General features: G+C 41.6%; 1 protein-coding gene across 1 annotated transcript in view; it reads right to left on the bottom strand.

Annotated features, from left to right (window-relative positions):
• Window positions 1–18,786, bottom strand: part of GREM2 (gremlin 2, DAN family BMP antagonist) — a 101,749-nt gene that overhangs the window by 82,421 nt on the left and 542 nt on the right. The window lies entirely within an intron of this gene.

The following is an 18,786-nucleotide window of genomic DNA, read 5'->3' as shown; positions in this document are numbered from 1 at the left end:
TTGGCAGAGTGACTAACACATAGAAGATGCTCAAAATTACTTACTGAGTGAATAAATTGAATGAAGTGGAATTAATGTTGCTAGAAAACTGGAAAGATGAGCCACTGCTTTGAGATATACCTAAACAAATTATTCAGCATCTAATTATGGAGCTTTGCATGGAGGAGTCTGGAGCATACTGGCTCATGTGTGTAGAGTATCTGACAACTTTGGCCTTCCTTCCTTCCTCGTGTGAGTTGATGCATCATTTCTAGGTGGAATTTCCTCTCAGTACATTTGTTCCTGTTTCCTCACATCTCCCACCTCCAACATTTTCTGGCCATTATTTCAACTAAGTGCTAGGCTTGGTCATTTTCCTAATGATCTGGAAATGGATTACTCTTTTGCAGATGGCCATGGATTGAGTTGCCCAAGACCCGGTCGTAAGTCAGGACTTGCTGAAAAGAGAGGGAGTTTTTTGAAGTGGAAGGGGCCTTTGGAGGTCATCCAGCAGCTTTTGAAACAGCTCCAGCAGCCAAACTAGTAGGCCCAGTACCTTCCCGGGCAATCTGGTTTCCTGATTTACTACGAGCTATGGAGCTGTTTATGATGCTTTTGATAGAAAATAAATGACTCTTAATTCTATCCTACGATGAAGTTCATATTTGAAATGTTTGAATAGGTTTTTCAGAGCACGGTTCTACAATCGGCTATAAAATTTTACAGTCTTGCTCCAAGGATAGAAACGTCTGTGATTGGAGCCTCCACTCCAGGCTACAACTGGAAGAATGATAAAGGGTGAGGCTACAGCTGAGAGACACTCCTTCCTGGCTTTGGAACCAAAAATGCTAAAGAATCAAAGTGAAAAAGGTATGTAGGTTTGATTTGAGACTACTTCTAAAATGAAGTTTCTCCTGGAGGGCGAATGAAGTAATACTAATGAACACATCCCGTGATTTCTAGAGTGAAAGACAGTCTGACCTGGAAGACACGGTCGCTAAGCCGAGTCCACGTGGAAGGGGATTATTTGCTGCATAACTGTTTTTATTGTGCCGGTGGACACGAGATACCACCGTAACAGGGGCATTTTGGATATTCCGGGGGAAGTTCTGCCTTTGTTTATCATGTTGAACTTCCTCATTCTCAAAAATATTATTCCTTCCCATAGCTCCATAACATAATCAAATTCATTCTCATCGCTTCAAAGTTAGAATAACCCAATGAACACTTTTTTTTTTTTTTTTGCTGTCACAGGATCTATTTGTTCTTTATACAGATTTTCAACAAGTCCTCTGTTTGTTTTCTTTTTACCTTTCGATGCCTCCCATGACCTATTTCTCCCACCTCCCACCCTTTGCCTCTGACAACCAACAATCTGTTCTCTGTGTCTGTGAGCTTGGTGGTTTTTTTTTTTAGATTCCACATATAGGTGAGATCATATGGCATTTGTCTTTCTCTGTCTGACTTAGTTCAATTAGCATAATGCCCTCAAGGTCCATCCATGTTGCTACAAATGGCAAGATTTCCTTCTTTATTATGGCAGAATGATCTCCCATTGCATATCTGTAACACAATTTCTTCATCAATTCACCCGTCGATGGACTCTTAGGTTGTCTGGGGTTTGCAGAAAGACAACATCCATGGTTCCGAATCGAAGTTAAAGGTTTGTATTTCTTAGTCTTGTGCCATTAAAGTTGCTCCTTCCATATCCAATCATCATACCTGACATCTTTGAACTCAGGCAAGATCTGGAAACCACGCCAAAACGATCTTTAAATAACTAAAACAGGCAGAGCAAATTCCGCACACAAAATCTCACCCATTTTTCTAGAAGGCCATCCTCCCCACAAGGCTGTGTGCTTTTATTTCATACTTAATTTTAGTAAGCTTAGTCACTTAGTGTGCCGTTGCTAATACAGCACATTCACAGGGTGATTGTGAGGAGAGAGGACGCCAGCCCTGCGGGGAGGGACAGGCAGTGCTGTCATGTGGTTCAGCACCGAGTATACAGAGGCGAGCGCTCTCCACCACACGCGGGTTACACGGCTCAACTGCAAGGCATTTACAGTGGTGCCTGGTGCAAAGCAAGCATTCCACCGATGCTTATTAAGTAAATGTAAATAAATTTGTATCTCTACAAAAAATGAAGGCCTAAAGGAGGGTACCTGATGTCACCCTGCATTCTCTAGGATGACAATGCCTCGATGAAGGACAATTTCATCACCCTTAGTACACCATGTTTAACAGGGCAGGGAAATAAGTACCACTTTTTGAAAATATTTCCATCAAAAAAAATATCTAAACCAAAAAATGAGCAGTTAGAATGGTACATTTTAGTTATTTTCAAAATTCACTTAGGTGAAACTCCAACCTTTGATATCATCTGATAAATAGAGTTTTGTTGTAGTCTTTCTGTTCGTCATTTATTCTTTGATTTCCTGGTTAACATAGAGAATCTATAAAAATTCTGAAATGTGATGGAAAGTACTTCCTAGGGACAGCATTGTGTGTGGAGTCCATTTGTCGTGGGAGAGCAAACTCAGGGCAGAGTGGGGGCTGAGGCTCTCATCCAGCTCTGGCCTTAACAGTGACCCTGACCCTAAAGCAAGGCTCTGCATACCTCATATACTTAGGTGCCTCCAAAATGCTGTCAGCTTGGGGCCCTCTCCCGCTCCCCACTGCAGAGACAGGCAGCTTTCAGGACACAGAGGCCACTGCCGCCCTTTACACTTCGGTGTTACGGGGGAGCAGATTGCACCGCAGTGGGAGGCTCAGCACTTTGCCTGGAATGTCTCCACCCCACCCCTCTGCTCCCTGATGACATTCTGAGTGTTCGTCAAGGCCCATCTCAAATGTCTCCTCCATCGTGAGGCTTTCCCTCCTCTTGCGCTCCCCATGCACCACTGGAAAGGGTAAGAGCCTTCTTTGCGGCCCGCTATCACTTGGCTCCGCTCTCTTCCATGACATATGTAGCAGTGTCCTCTACAGGGAGGCAGCAAAGCATGGCGGCTGTGAGCTCCGACTTTGAAACCTCACACTCTGAGGCCTGAATGCTCTTTCCACCAGTTCTGTGTGGCAAGACCTTGGATGTGTTTACCTTGCTGAGTCTCACCATCCTGATTTGAAAACCCAGCATAATTATACTGCCTACTTCATCAGATTAGGTGAAGATTAAATGAGATAATGAACAAAACTCAATCAGCAGAGTGCGTGTCATATGGAAAGTTCTCAGTGAATGTTTGTTAGCATTGTTACTATTACTGATGTAAGTTATGTATGTGTCTTTTTTTAACCAAGCTGTGAGCATCACTGATGAATCCCTAATAGTGCCTAGCCTCGTCCTGGCACACAGTAGGTCCTCACTGTTTGTAAATGAATATATGTGATTGTTCTCAATGTCAGTTAGATGACAGATGTGATTTGCAAGGACTATGATATCTTTAAGAGCTTATACTACCTTAGTGACCAGACTTCACTCTTTTTTCCACGCCTTTGTTTGCCCTGCAATGGCCCAGCTTTTGCCTGTTGTCCCGGTGTAATTATGGATTGCATCCTCTTTCACTCTGAGAAGCGTTCTGGTTTGGACAATACATTTCACGGTCACCCCAGTTTAGAGAGGAGCCACATCAGCTGTGTTCCCAGACATTCAGTTCCTCACACACCACATTTGGCATTATGGGGAGCAATCAGCGGCTGCAAGGAGTTGGAATCCTTCACACAGAGGAAAGCTCAATAAACAGCTGATATAAAAGAATAAGTGGATGGAAAGTGGGTCATTCTTTATTCTCTCATTTTCTGGAAATAAAATAGGGAAGAATATTGGATCTGAATCTAAGAGAGTAGGAAAATTCAACTGAGAAACTCTTGCTGCCATTTAGAAGGAGAGACGGGATAACTACATGGATAGAACATTAAAGAATTTAATGCTAAGTCCAAAATAAGATATGAGGGCAAGACTGAAGAAAAACTCCATAAGCTTACATATTCTCTGTGGCCTCACATGTACTTATAAATAATATTTTCAGAGACTCCTACAGTGAAATTTAAAGAAAGAACTTAGTTCAGAGTCTTCTTCTTCTTTTTTTAAATACTAGGCAATGTGGTACACTGACCTGGCCCTTAGCAAAAGAGGTGAAGTAGATGTTTTCTTCACTAACTCTCAGCCTCCTTTTCTTAATTTCTTTTGCTCTCTCAGTGTTGTACCCCATTCCCTCCCCGTATACCCTGTTTCCTTATGGCCCCTCCCCCTGTGCACCTGTAAACCAGCCTTGGCAACCCAGGGCTCTTTCGGTCAATCTTCAAATATCCCAGCAGTACTTTTTTTCCAAGTCATACTCCAAACTATGGAATGGCAGGTGTTATTCCCTATTAAGGGAATTTCAGGCACCAAAAAACCCATTGGGAGGGCAATCTGGGGATGAGGATAGTGTTCTGGAACATGTCTGGAGGCAGCGTATTGAGTGCATGGAAAGCATGGGTTTTGGAGTCGGGCTGAGTTGGGTCTGAATTCTGGCTCCATTTTGTTGGCAGTGTGGCCTTGGGTCTTAATTTGTATCAAAGGGAGAATAATAAGACTTGACTCTAAGGGTTGCTTTGAAAATGAAATATGATTGTTTGTAAACACCCGATAATGTGGCCAGATCATAATCTAGCATGAAGGTTTTGTGTTAGAGCTTTGGCGGTAGACAGACAGAGGGCCTAATTTTTGCTTAAGGGGAAATAACCTGACTCTCAGGCTTCTGGAAAACAGGATAACAATGCTCTTCTCAGGATTGCTGTTAAGGCTTAAATGCATGTAAAAGGCTTACTCCAGTCTTTGGATTACAAGAAGTCCTAAATAAAAGCTGTGGCTACTATAATAACAGCTATAATTAGGTTGTCCTGCTATTGTATGGGCTCAATGAATGATAGAATTATTTTTGTTGTCATTTTTATTGCGTCATTAGCATCCCTGAATTCATTTGGGAGGTGGATATCTTCCTGATTTAAACATAAGGTAGAATTCTGAATCTAGTCAATCATTTCCTATAATATTTCTTATATTGGGAAAACTTAGCCAATATTTGAGAGATCCTTATATTTTTCCAGGAAGAAGCTAAGGAACTGCAAAACCCTAGAGAAATTACTTAACTTTTTCTGTCCCCAATTATTACTGACTGTGGTCATTCGTGTGAACCCACCCAATATAAGAGGGTGATGGAATCTAGTTTTAATGCCCTCTCGGGCTGTGGAGAGCAGTGCAGCACCCTCCAGGTAAACTTGGGTTATGAAACAGGATTCCAATTCAGCTGCCTCCAGTCACGTAGATGGACCCAAACTTAGCCTCTGATAGAAAAACAAACATTTGGTTATCTCTTTGTGCATACTTAGGGGAGAGGGGGAAAAAAGAAAAATAGAAAAGGATCTGACCTTTTGATATTTCCTTTCTCCATCCTGCGTTCTGGCCGGTGCACAAGTAAATAAAGGCTGGAAACGACCAGCCTGCTCTGCGGTTCTTCCTCACGAACTAAAATTCAGCCAAAGCCAGATATGCAACCAGAAACACAGTATTACTACTCTACTGAGGCACACTGCCTACCTCAGATCATGTTTTTCCAAAGAACTACACCTGAATGTGACTTGCTTGGATTCCAAAAATCCCTTTTTATGATCGTGGTTCCAATCCTTCTAGAAAAAGCCAGAAATGAGACCACTGTCTCTGGTGTGCAGCAAAACCAAGAAGCCAGAGTGTTCAGAGGGCAGAGTGCAAGAGGCAACTCCTCTGCCAGAGGCAGGCAAACAAGCAGGATATTTTAGATGCCACAAACTATATGCGTTTACTCATCCTTCAAGGAGCTAGGTGAAAGTTGCACAGATGATCGATTGTCCTGTCACAAGGACAGCAAAAAGACGGAGCTGCTAAAGAAATGATGTGTGAGAGTTGTCAACTGCCGAGCACAACAAGCCATTATCCCTTCCAGTACAATCCCTACCAAGCAAAACTAGAGACGCACGTTTTCCCTTTTGCCCTGTTCCCACTGCACTTTGCTGGGAGGTAGCCCTTGCTATTGAACATTGCTGGTGTTTGTTCACTCCCAGTGGACTGGAAGCTGCTGGAGGGCAGAACTATATCTCAGTCTTTTTTATATTCTCAGCGCCTGGCATATTATAACACTCAATAGATGCCTGTTAAATATATATAAATCAGAACTCTGACAAAATTGGGCTAAAGTTCTAAGGTGATGGCCAATTTGTTGGCATTCTCTGTGACTTTGTTATATGTACAGGATTACAGATGCTTACTTTCAAATCCACGTGCTCTAAGTTGTTCATTTTTTCATGCACCCCAAGCATTTTCAATGCACTTACTTTATGCCAGCTACTGAAAGGGTTCCACAGATGGGAAAAAACCTTTTGCCCTCCTTTAGTGAGATTATTGAGTCTGTGTCATGAATCTCAGGCTATATATTCAGAAGCCGCCCTAATAAATAGTTTTGGGTTTATTTAATAGTTCTGGCTGTCATTTGAAACAGAAAATCAGTTCAACACCACAGCAGTTAGTATTGACTAAATAGCTCGAAACCTCAATTGGCCAATGTTTTAATCATATGGAGACAATCTGAATTTTACTGCCATCAGGAAACAACAGGAATATCTAATCTGAGAATTAGGAATGCATATCAATTTTCACAGTGCAGTTTGGTAATTATGAAAGCACACTTTCTTGTCGTCATTAAAGGGGCTTTTTGGTAGCCAAACTATTGTTCTGGTGTGCAGTGAGTCCAAAGCTTCCACTGGCCTCTCTACCTTTGATCTTTTGAGTTTCTGAAGTTGTAGGATTTTGCATGCTACACTGATAATCTGGGAAAATGTACAATCACTATAAAAGGAAATTTTTCTATTAGTCCAAGAATAATCGTTTATAGCAAAACCACCTGACAGAAACATGTGGGTGCATATCACCCTTGTGAAGACCAAAGATATTTTTACAACTGAGGATTATTTTCTTCCCTTTGCACAAATCCATATGGTGCCTATTCAAACATCAGTCATCAGCAATGCTCTCTTATTCAACCCTAGGAAAAGAGTTCACAATTTTTGCTCCAAATTTGGGTAAAAAGGACTTTTTATTAGAAGTTAGTTGTTTTATCTTCCACAGCCCAATTACACGAGGTCAATGGCATGTAAATTCAACTGGCGTAGGATGGCAAACAAATGACGTAGCCATGGAATATGGCTTTTCTGCTTTGGCCATATTCTGCTTGCTCTCTGCCCTGCTCCCTGCTGCTTTCTCTCCTGGAGTCAAAAGTCTGCTTGACTCTGCAAGGGATAGTACTGCCCCCACAGTGAACAGTCCGTCTGTTGCTGACCCATGTAGTCATCTGGGGCCACCATGGGTAAGGACTGCTGCACCTCATTCGTTCATTTATTCATTCATTGAATAGAGAATAATGAGGGAGGTGCCTATTAGTTACTGGGGAGTCTGTCCCAGGTGGATGTCTGGTTCCAAAATAAAAGGAGAGAGTAGGCAGAAGGAGCGCTGTGCCAATGTGACCAGGCTAAGGAAGAGAAGGATGTTTTCCTCCAGAGAGTGAGAAACAGAAGGGGGAAAGTTCTGGACAGACTCTGACCCAAATTTCTTTCTTTCCTGAATCCTGTCCAGAGGATGCATTTATTGGTTAAAGTCATTCCAAGTATGACCAAATAAACCAGTCCAAATGGGGCATTTGGACTAGAGAAGACACTAGTGTTGGGGATGGGGAAAACTTGACTGCATATATCCCATCCTTGGTCCAAGCAGAGGGAAGGAGAGTCATGGCTAACACTTCAGTAGGCCCAGATGCACCGCAGCACCTGGGAACCTGGGAAGGAGAATCGAAGGCTCCTCTACTCCTCCTCCTACTTGATTCCATTTTCCATTTATTCATCACTTGAGCTGAAGGCATTTCTGGGCTTCTAGAGACATTTGGGACTATTTCAATGGGCCTTGGAGAATTTAAGCTCTGGGATTATTTAGCATTGCAGAGAGCAGGAGAAGAAAATCACCCAAATTAAACAACAACATCAACAACAGCAAACTCTACCGCAGTTACTCAAAGTCCTTCTACTGTCCCCAAAGCAAAATGATTCCTCCTCCACTTTGGCACATATCCTGCAGGCTGCACCTTGGACCTTTGTGAAATCTGTCTTACGACACGTCAGGTACTGTTGATTTAGGCTCAGCCTAATAGTGAGGGTTCACTGGGGCGCATGGTGTAGGAGAGAGGGCAGTAGACGGGGGATGGGGAGCCTGGGTTCCAGTTCTACTTCTACAACAAACTAGCTTGCAGCCTCAAAATGCACACAGCTTTCTGGGCCATCAGTTCCTTATCTGCAAAATGAGGAGATTAAATAAGTTGTTTCTTTATATCTCTAAAACTCTATGAGTTAGAAGGCATTAAACATGTAACAGGCGTCATAGGGTGGAGAAAACAGAAAGGAAATTATGAAAGTGGCACTGTGTGATCTGCCCAGGCCTTACTGGAGCATCAAGAATTCTTCGTTGGAAGCAACACCTCAGTCTCTAAGACCCACGACACCTTCTTCGTCCACATCTTTACCAATTCTATCCAGTTTTCACCTTGTGCTCTTATAATTGACATGCGTGTCTTGTCTTCCCCATTAGCCATAAGCTCCTTGAAAATATGGCCCATCATTTGACATTCTGCCTTGTCTAGCTCTGGTTCCATAAATATTTGTCAAATAAATCAGTGGTTCTGTGAAGAGTGTTTAATTCACTCTTCTTCCAAATAATTATTATTTCCATTTAAAAGATAAACTTAAGACCCAAAGACTGTTATTTTTTTTAATCTCAGTTCACAAAATTGGATGTGAACTCCCAGTTCCAAAGTATTCACAGCAATGAGCTGGTCTTTTAGCAAACATTCCCAGTTACTCATTCTGAAGACCTTTGCTTCTCAGCCCCAATCCACTAACGTCAAAAACCTGCAAAAACCAAAAAATAATAATAGTTGCATTTTTGTGCCTGGGCTGAAAACATTATCCTATGTAATTCTTAAAACAATCCTATACCATTTTAGATGAGGATTATTGATACCAAGTGAGTCCCACACAGATAAGAAGGAGGCAGGTTTATCTGACTCCAAAGGTCGTGCCCCAAGAGGAGTGGCGCACACGCTCTCTGTGTTTGATTGTCTGCCCACACAGCCTACCTGCACTCTTCTCTCCAAGTCTCTAGCATGAACCTGAATCAACGCAAGGCGACAGAGCCAAATTACTGAAGGAGACAGCGGTGTTTTAGAGCTTTGTTGTGGTGAAAAGGCAGTGAATCTTATTTGGAGTTCTTAAGCTCTTGGGTTGCTGCGTACTTAGTCACTTCATGGCTGTGTGAAGTTAGGAAATTCCCTGAAGGTCAATGAGACTCAGTACTTTCTTGGTAAAATGTGGACAATAGCACTTACCCCAAGAAGCTGTTATAAAAACTCAGTGAGATGCTGTATGTTCAAATACCTAGAACAATACTAGAATGCATAGTATGTGCTCAAGAAATCCTTCTCTCCCAGTTGTCCTCTCCAGCCCGAGCAACGCCTCCAAACAATGCCCGTGACCACAAAGGAGGCAGGCCACACTGGCAGGGACACCTTGGCATCCTCCAATAAAGAGAACTACTCTTGTCCTCAACTTAAGTAAGTCCCAAATAAAATACTTTACCTCCCTAGAAATTACCAGAACCTGCCAAGGCCCCAGCAATCCTGAAAGCTATTTGCTGTCAACACTTCCAGTGAGTTGAATAGGGAGACGTTGCTCATTTTACCATTAACGGGAGACTTTTCTGTGGTTTTTATTTGGGTCCTCAGTGGCCCAGAACTTAACAGTATGACATAGGAGTAACGTTTTCCCTGAGCCCATCTTGTGATGATACTTACATTGGGTAAAATCAGAAGTATTCTTTTTCAGATTTGTCTTCCTTAATTTATTCTTTAAAAAAAGGGGCCACTGATTTTGCAACAATAGTGACCTCTATAGGGGCATTTATTCATTCATTCATTTGCCAAACATTAAGCATCTTGTACCAGAGACACAAAGACGAAAATAATCATGGCCCCTTAAATATCTCAGAGTACAGCAGAGGAGAAAAGATCCTGCATTCCAGCGCAGGATGGAGCTATGGAGAGGAGCCCACACCAATAGGCTCTGACTCTTCCAGGCACCAGCCAGCCCCGATCATCCACTGTGGCCCTCAGCCATCCAACTCACACATCCAAGTAACTACTGATGTTGAAACCAACCTGGTTACAAACACAAAGATTCGCGGCATGAGGTATGCCCTCGGGGCCTCTTCCCTCATTACAGAAGCTGGTTAACTGGCTCAAAGTGGTGCAAATTCAAGTAGACGAAAGAGATAGACTTTTCCTTGTCGCCTTGTCTTGACCATGTAGAGCATGAGTGCTAGGTGGCAGCATCAAGGCCCAACTCTATATTTGATGCACGACTCCCCTCGACTGAATTCCACCCAGCACGCACCCCAACCCCTGCCAACACAAGCTTCCTTGGTTCACATGCTGGCCCATTTCATTTGGAGCAATTTCAGGTGTTAGAAAATTCGTTATCTAATAAACCAAATTTACTACGCTATAGACTTTACTTTTTTTTCCCCACGGACCCCTTTTGAGTCTGATGAAGCCTAAGATCTCCCTCTCAGAATAACGTTTCTAGGTTCAGAAATATATAATATTACATAAGAAACTATATATATGTATGTATGTAGACACATATACATGTACATGTATATATATCATGTACATATATTTATCAATATATTTTAAAAACTAAAGTGTGATATAGATTTATATGGTCTTTTTTATAAGTGTACTAATAATAAGATCTAGAAGCAGGTATAATAACTACCATAATTTTGAAGTACTGATATATGTGAGCGATATTTTGAGACATCTGTATCAACTGTAATGTGATATGAACATAGCTCTGATTTCTACTGGTGACAAAGCCACGGTTCTGCTGTACTACTGTGGTTTCTTGCTCACATTCATAACTAAAGGGAATGTGAAATTTCAGTTACAGGGTAGTCAAAATAAAGATGCAATTTTTTCCCATTCAAATCCACTGATTCGCCTGAATCCTTATAGATTCCTCCAAGGCAAAGAACTCCTATTAAAGAGATTTTTAAAAATCTGCCCTGTGCAACCACATAGAGCAAATTAGTCCTCTTGACCTCATCTGTTTTTTTCTAAATTAAGTCTTCCAATCCAAAAATGACATTGTTTCTAGAATCTTCAGTAACTTTATGACTTTTCTCTGCATGAGCGAGAGTTTGTTAATTCCTAAATTAAAGCACTGAGCCCAGAAGGTCAGTGAGCATGCCAGTATGGTACGACCAGCCCATGTAACCCCAGAGGCATGATGGATAAATTTGCAGGAACACCTTGGCATCCTCTAATAATGAAGTTTTCTTTCAGTTGGGAGAATAAAAAGCTGTCAAAACGGTTGATTTAGTATTTTAAAGTCAAAGCAGTAAGGTCTTTTTCTACAGGAGAATTAATTTTTTTTTCCTGAGGAAGATTTGCCCTGAGCTAATATCTGCTGCCAATCTTCCTCTTTTTTTATGTGGGCCACCATCACAGCATGGCCACTGACAGATGAGTGGTATGACTCCGTGCCCAGGAACTGAACCCCGGCTGCCAAAGTGGAGCACGCCGAACATTGACCACTAGGCCATCGGGGCTAGCCTGAGAATTAATTGATTTTTAATGACAGTTTGATTTTCTTACTGAAATGATCATTTTAAACAGGTGTGTGTAACAAAAGGGGTGAAAAACACAAGGCAAAAAGAGAAATTTTTTCCAGGACAAATGACTGTGTTTGTCCCTTGTGTAGCCTACGCAAGATGTGTTTGTGTAAAGCCTTTGGAAGACTGGGCCCGTCAGCGGATAAGCAGGAGTGTCTGTTCCCAGCTGTAAATGAGATGTACCTGTATCTCAATGGAAATACAATTCATTAAGCACCAATTCTGTGCTGGGAGATTAAAAAAAAAAGTTAGAAATGGCCTCTGTCCTCAAGGGAACTTACACAAGGAAGACGAAAGTCATGCTACCTGGCGGAAGGCGGGGGGAGTGGCGGGGGAGGGGGAGGTGATATACCTGAAATGATGTAAAGATTTGAGCTATTATAATGAATAGGCGTATATTGTCAAATGGCTTTGTTAATAAGGCAAAAATAATACCATGGATTTTCAGAGCATCCTGTGTTATAATACTCAGGAAACACCATTAAATTAGTGGGTTACTCTTGGTCTTTCCCACTACTTTTGAGCTCTTCACTATTATACCCTATAACCTTGCACAGCGCCTTGCACATAGTATCTTCTCAATGTAGATTTATGAATAAGTGAATGAAGGCACAGCATACTCTGGGAAATGTTGCGGGGAGGGGAGGTTGGTTTGAAACTCAGTTCTGCAACTTGCTTAGCTGTGTGACTTTTTGAAAGCTCTTAATTTCTCTATGCTTTAGTTATCTTGTCTGTACAATGGGTATGAAAATAATAATATTAGTTAGGATTTTTGTAATGATTAGATGATATCAATAAAGTCTTTAGCAAATAATCTTCCTTCAAGAAATGTCAGCTATTATCACAGAAGGAAATGTGTAGACCTGATGTTGAGGGCTGGAATGAGATCTTCCTTGTGGAGAGTGAACTGGAGAGACTGTAGGCTTTCCCAAAGGTCACACCTCAAGTGAGGAAGACAGGAACAGGGGCCAACCCAAGGCTCCTAAGTTTCTCTGGTCAATAAATCTTAATAGCAACCAGATAACGCTCTTCTAGGTCAAAGGAGTCTTAACATCATTTCCGTCCGAAACAAAGCGAAGTTTCTTGTCTGCTTCCTCCAAAGTTTATATTCTCTGAGTTCACAGAAATGAGATATCTTAAGTATTTGTTCCATATTGTTGGTCAGGTTGAAGTCTTGGAAATGTATGCCTGACGCTCCACATTTCTGAATTGCTCCAAATATTTCATAAGGAACAATGAGGGGTGGTCTTTGTGGGCTAAGGGATGTGGCCCAAGACATGAGCACAGTCTTAGCCGAGGGGTTAAACCAACACACATCTATTTTTCTCTCAAGCTGTAGGCTTGAGGGTGAATATTTTCATCCGCTTATGCTTGATCAAATGAGACCCTCCTATAGAAATGAACCTAAATCAATCAAGATTATTTTCATTTATGTAATTTCAGTTATTTAGCTAGTGCTATGGAAAGATGTTTGCTGTTTTTGTTTTTGTACTTGTGAATAACAGGCTTACACAGGAAGTAAATGCAACAGTGTGTGTGAAAATATAATATAAGGGGTCACCCTGGTGATAATACCCATAATATTTTACTATTGTTATTGTTTTTGCCGCTGCTGTTGCTATTATTACACAAAGAAGCAGCTCAGTAGATATCTGTTGAATGCATGCTTATGTGAATGGTTATGCTCTCAGCTATCAAATGTTTTGGTTACAACCAATCGTCTTAATCAATAAAATTTGCAGAAAATAAACCCTCAGGGGTGTTGTGAAGATCAAACTAGATAATCTGCACAAATATGTCTAGTCTAATGTGGCATATGTTAATCATTCAACAAATGTTAGATGAATCTTAATTGGTAAAATGGTTAATAAGGGAAAATTAAAGGTCACTTGAAAATTTGATGAAATTTATATTCCCAGCAAAAGCAATTGGCAGGGAAACCTCATTATAGAGCTGCCAAATTTTTATTAACTATGAAAGTACAACATCACACATCTATCAACTTTCCCCAAATGCTGCTACTATAATTAGAAAATATAATGCATTATCCAGGGTTCGTGTTATAATTGCATAAAAGCAGAGCGAGGCGGCTAGTTTTCCGCAGATAAGATTAGCTTCCTTCCAGGCGTTGGAAGCGCAGCTGCAGTGCCAGGTTGAATAATATTTTTAACACAGATGCTGTTTGTACTGGACAAAGTCAACTGAGCATTTCACATGAGCTGGTCGAGTGTCCCCTGCTTGACGTGTTCTCTTTTTTTCCCTTCTCTCATTGTTTAAATAAATTATAGGAGAGGAGAATTTCAGCTTGGAACGGCTACTAATCCGTACCATGAAAGTCATGCTTGGGAATCTTTGTGTTCTTGGCGTCACGTCCTTCAAAAACTTTCCTTCAAGAGGATTTTTCCATAAGTCATGTATTTCCTTTGTTTCTAATCCCCTTGCATTCATAATTCAGAAATGTTTTCTTAGGGAACAGACCCTCAAGTCTGTCTTGTTAGGAAGGATATTGTATCCCCGAGAAGCTTACGATCTTACGTGCCCTGCTTTCCCTCTCAATCAGGTAGGTGTCTTCAAAGAGACTTCCCCTCCAGCCAGAGATTGCTTTACAGGAAAATAATCTAGAAAAGGGAGATGGAACCCAGAGTTTCTTGACTTAAAGGAGCTGGGAAGAGCTACATTAAAAACTGAGAAACAACAGTGGAGATTCTTGGTCTTAGACTTGGGGCGATAAATCCTGCCATACTCCCCGACCCCTCCCACCCCAGATTTATTTCTCCCTGTCTTCCTCGCTAATACCTGACTATTACAGCATCGTGTTTGGTTCCATGGCGACTCTGGATGAATCTTCTCCTTTCATCCAAGCTTTCCCAGCATTGGGGCACCACGTAGTAGTTCCAGACAGTAAGTGGGAGTACAGCAGAGGCTAATCTGGTTCAAAATGGGGGAGACACACAGTGACCTCCCTTTCCTCCCAGACACCAAGGAATCTTTACTTTGTCCTTGAAAAAACCCTCTGCTTTGATTCAAGGGCACACACCTCCTAGCAGAGTACAGTGGCACCAGAGAGAAGTAGTGATCAGAGCTTCTAAGTCCTCATTCATGCACACAAGCTCCTGGGGGGCCGGTCCCCCAGGCCCCCCAGGATCACCCCTCCAGAAACCTCAGAATCAGTCCTTCTTGACACAGATGTCATGGCTTCCCTCACCCCAGTGCACCCAGCCCCAGCCCCCCATCCCTTCTGCCTTCTCCTCTCTCAGGAGTAACCTCTGCTTTTTCACCTAGAAGGCTTTTGGCCTGGGCCTCTCAGACATTGTTTTATTGCATTGATTTTTTTTTTTTTTGAGGAAGATTAGCCCTGAGCTCACATCCACTGCCAATCCTCCTCTTTTTGCTGAGGAAGACTGGCCCTGCGCTAACATGCATGCCCATCTTCCTCTATTTTATATGTGGGATGCCTACCACAGCATGGCTTGACAAGCGGTGCTAGGTCCGTGCCTAGCATCTGAACTTGCCAACCCCAGGCTGCCAAAGCAGAGCACCCAAACAGTAGCCAGTTATACGGTGGCTGAATCCAAGATGGCAAAGAGACAAGGGTGTTCCTAAAGCTAAAATCACCAACCTAGCTAAATTAGGATTAATCACATAGAGATGATCACTGCCAGTCACAGGTGGCCCACTTTAAGAGTGATTATTTCTCTCTTCTATGCACATTTATAGTTTGTCCTTAGAATATGACTGATTCATGAACAGCACAAGGAAACAGCTTTTAGCTGTGAGTTTTAAAAAGTTGGGATTAGGTTTCACATGGACTACATTTGACTTCTCTGAGCTTCTAAGAGGCAGACACATAATTTTTATTTTTTAACACGTATCTTAGACTCTGGATCCCACTAAGAGAAGCTATTCCAGCTCTTCCATTTTGAAACCAAATTTGCTCAGCTTCTGGAGGTACGATTGATCGTCAGCGTACAAAATGTATCCTTGTGGGCCCGGACTTACATTTGAGACTTGCTTAAGGCCGGGTCTACTGACAAAGCAGCTCGGACACAGTTCCCCTGCAGAACCAGCTCAAGAAACCCCATTCTTTCTTTTCCTCTTTCCTTTGTATTCTGCTTCCCTTTCTCCCACCCATCTGCCGACAGAGTAAAGATAAAGACCCAAGAGCTTCAAAGAGTAAAGCTAATTAAAAAGAAAGGGAAATTGAGTTCTCTGTTAAATCTACTGCTTTCCTTGTTTTGCCAGAAGGAGGCAAAGATAGCAGCAAACTTTTCTGAATGGTGTATCCCTTTTTAAGACTCTAGATGCTGCTTTCCTAAAGGAGGAGGGTACACAACGTTAGGGGGACATGTTTTAGCCATTTGGGGATTGGAGTCACCCCCTGGTCAAGAGAAGGCATCTCTTTTCAGAGTTTGCATGCTGCCCTCTCCTGGTCTATATGAACAGGAGTGTTAGCAGCAATCACATGTATTTATTCTCATCCCATACCTGTGTGTGAGGTACATGAGAGTTTGTTTAACATATTTAGGAAATCTCACCAAAAGAGTATACTTGGGGCTAATTTGAGAAAATAAACTTATTATTCCTTGGGCTCCTGGGTTTATATTCAAGGATGCCCATCTTTCTACCCTCTCATTTCATTCCGTGTTTGCTTCGACACTCTCCCTGTTCATCCTGTTCTCCCACATGGCTCTGGGACTCTGCTCTGCAAATCAGTGCTCCACCCCGGGCTGGCTCCTATGGATGCGCTAGCCAAGCAAAGACCTCCTCCCAACCAGAGGTGGTGGCAATGGGAAATATTCTGAAGTGGTCTGCATTTAGATGAATGGTTTGAGGACCATATTTTACCCTGCTGTGTGATCAAAACTAATTCTACACGTTATTAGAAAAAGAAACCTGTGGTAGTTGCAATCGATAGAAAAAGAGAACTCTGTGGTAGGAAGAGAACAGCACAGCAAACAGAGAGGTAGACGGCACCAGAGCCCTCACTTAGAATTGCATACTTTCCCCTTCAAAACAATTTGTCTTATGTATTGGTCCTTTGTGGGACTTGTTTCAAGCTCGATACTTGGAACATTTCCCCTGGTTGAAATAATTTGTTACTTTTCTCCTAAATACTTAAAGGACCCTGATACTAAGAAAATGCCTGCCACCTGGCGTGATTGCTGTAGCAGGTCTGGAGGACAAACGTGACTTGTCTAATCAGCTGTGTGCCTGCGTCTGTTGTCTCTCCGTGTTCGTCCTTGACCCAGGCCGGCCAGTCCTCTCCCTATCAATAAGAACTCGGCGCCCAAACTCAGTCTAACTCCTCGCCTTTGCTTTAGAAGAAGAGGAGGGCTAAGGAAGAGGTGTTTACTTTCAAGAGATTTAGAGGCATGTACCTTGTTTAAACTTTACCAAACTTATACCTTAAGGGTATCTAGAGCTCTGGCTGGCTAAGATGCACGTGAATGAACTTTCGATTCTCTCTCTCAATGAAGGATGATAGCACAAAACAATGGGTAATCAAAGTATGGTTTATATATATCTTTGAAAAGCCATCAGTGTCTCAGTCCATACAAAGTGCATGTATATATTCAGTCTCACATCTACTGTCACTACCAACATGTCCAACATTGCTTTAGAGTTTGAATGATGAGATGGAAATTTATTTCAGATATTATATTCACAGAAGATTGACAAATGTTCATAGTGATACAAAACTACCCTTTTAAGAAGAGAATTTAGTTAGATCAGTTAACTTGCATTTATTTGAATAGGTAAATTCTTTACAATCAGGTTCCTCTGTGATGTAAAAAGAGAAAAATATTCATCTATGAAATAGAAACATTCTCTCCTAAATATAATATTCACCTGCCATGTCTATTCTTTGACACAATTTCAAAATTACCCTCTTAAATCATTCAAATCTGGCAATGGGCAAAAATATGGACAGTTTGCATGACTCCAAATTTCTCTTAATGACAAAAGAATATGTTCATCTGATAAAAAACAAAGTCAATGTAAATCCTCTATGGTGATATGTAAACCACATGCCTCTCTCACAAATTCTTTATCTTCCTTGATCAGGCACACATGTTGGGATCAGCATTGCCCTGAACACCAGGCATGACTGAGTGGGGAATTGATTGTGAGTTATCAATGGATGGTTTGGATATGATCCACTAAGAATCCACTGAGAAGCGTGCTAGTTAGACGTGAGATAACATGTTCGATTGCTCCTGCACCTGCTGCAGCCTCCTTCTCTTGTTGAGCTAGAATTCCGACCTGTGTCTGTTCTCCACTGCAGGGCAAGCCCTTTTCATAGGGATTAGGAGCAGTTGCACACTGATACTTGAGGATCGCCCAAAGCAAGACTCATCTTTTCACTGAGCCTTCGTTCAGTCCCCTCTGACTTTTCCAGGGAAAGACCGAGATCATTAAGTCATGTTAATTTAATCACAAGTAATCAACAGGGGAAAAAAGTTATATAACCATTTTCAAAATTCAAAATCAAACATGGTTAAATCTCAGGAGACAGATTTTTTTTTTTTTTTTTACAAAACTCATGTCTCAAAATAAAAGGAATAAAGAAAGAAAAAGAAAAAAATGGCCAGAAGTCTACCAATGTTAGGATCAAATAAAATTAAACCAAAAATTGACATTTCCTTACAAGTATTATATTTATGACACAGTTCCAACTCATGACTTTTCAACATAGTACATGAGGTCCTGGAACTCATCCTGCCTGTGGGTGCAGAATACAAATGCATTTGCGACACATAAGACGGTGTAAAAATGAATCAGGTACACAAGAAGAGTCACTGACAACCACATTTAAAAATACCTCTCTCCCTTCTCTCTTTTTTCTCCTTGCACTATAGAATAGTGATACATTGATTTTTCACTCATGAGATTAGTCCTCCTTGGCCACACGCTTTAAAAATCAAAACCATGCCCAAGTCCACTGTGGTTCCTATTCCTCTGGGGAAGATATTAACCTGATAGGTAGATGGGAATGTTCCCACTTTCTAACAATCAGATGG

This window comes from Equus quagga, chromosome 12 (genome assembly GCF_021613505.1).
Source record: "Equus quagga isolate Etosha38 chromosome 12, UCLA_HA_Equagga_1.0, whole genome shotgun sequence".
Lineage (NCBI taxonomy): Eukaryota > Metazoa > Chordata > Mammalia > Perissodactyla > Equidae > Equus > Equus quagga.
This window is presented reverse-complemented; position numbering and strand designations above follow the sequence as displayed.